This window comes from Pygoscelis adeliae, unplaced genomic scaffold (assembly GCF_000699105.1).
Source record: "Pygoscelis adeliae isolate BGI_AS28 unplaced genomic scaffold, ASM69910v1 Scaffold139, whole genome shotgun sequence".
Classification (NCBI taxonomy): Eukaryota; Metazoa; Chordata; class Aves; order Sphenisciformes; family Spheniscidae; genus Pygoscelis; species Pygoscelis adeliae.
In genome coordinates this window covers 2,023,320-2,024,578 of record NW_008825613.1, presented here as the reverse complement: position 1 = coordinate 2,024,578, position 1,259 = coordinate 2,023,320, and positions in this window count along the sequence as shown.

Below are 1,259 nucleotides of genomic sequence, written 5' to 3'. Positions count from 1 at the left end.
CCCTTAGCTGCCTTGCCTGGACCACCTCCTTCATGCCTCCCTGGGGGCTTTGGGGCAATCACATCTCCCTGCAGAGGGCTTCAGCCCAGGCATGTTGCTGCAGCTGCCACCCCGTTGCAGTTTGATTTCAGAGGGCAAATCCAGCTCTTCAGCTTCCGATGAGTTAGAAAAGCTTGTGCTTTTCTATGGGTCAAGGTCAGGTTGGATGGGGCTTTGAGCTACCTGATCTAGTGGAAGATGTCCCTGCCCATGGCAGGGGGTTTGGACTAGATGACCTTTAAAGGTCCCTTCCAACCCAAAGCACCCTATGAACTAAGGCTGCCTGAAGTCCATCTTCCTTCCTTCTGACATCCATTGCTTGCAAGGGCCTGGTTGTGCTCTAATAAGCCTTATCTATGTAACACAGGAAGACTGTGAATGTCAGCTCTGAGGAGGCTTTCAGCTGGTCCCTGCTTCTGCTCACTGCTTGCAGAGTGTATTTAGTCACAGCTCATTTATTCAGAGATCAGAAATGTGGCTGTTTGCTTTATTGTCAAATATGGGGCTGCACGAGCCATGGTGCATGAGGAGATGCACGTGCCCTGGTGCATGGGGGATGCAAAGACCTGGGTGCATGGGGAATGCGGGTGCCCTGGGGCATGGGGGAGCACGTGCCCAGTGCATGGGGGATACAGGAGCCCCAGGGCATAAGGATTGCACGTGCCCAGGTGCACGGGGGGAACACGCACCCCAGTGCATTGGGGGGTTAATCCCATGCCCCGTTTCCCCGAGCAGCACCTGCAGCACTACCCGGCACCACCACGCCGCGGGGGGGCGGGGGGGGGGCCGGCCCGGAGGCCAGCCGCACCCGCCAGCGGGCAAAGTGCAGGGCAAAGTGCAGGGCAAAGGCTGGGCAGCCCCGCGGAAGGCAGCCATGGAGCGGTATGTCCCTGACCGGCCCCAGCGGGCAGCGCCAAAAAGCACGGGGGACAGGCAGTGTGGGCAGGGGTTTGCGCTGGGGGTCAGGAAGGAGCTGTGGGCGCGGGCCTGAGCTGCGGGTGCAGGGACAGGGTGCAGGCAGGGACTGCGGGCATAGGCAGGAGCTATGGATGCAGGGTGCGGGCAGGCATTGTGGGCACAGGTGGGCACTGTGAGCGCAGGGTGCAGGCAGGCGCTCAGTGCAGGCAGATACAGGCAGGCACCCTGGGCACTGGCAGATGCAGGCAGGAGCTGCGGGTGCAGGGTGCAGGCGGGCGCTCAGCATAAAGGCAGATGCAGGC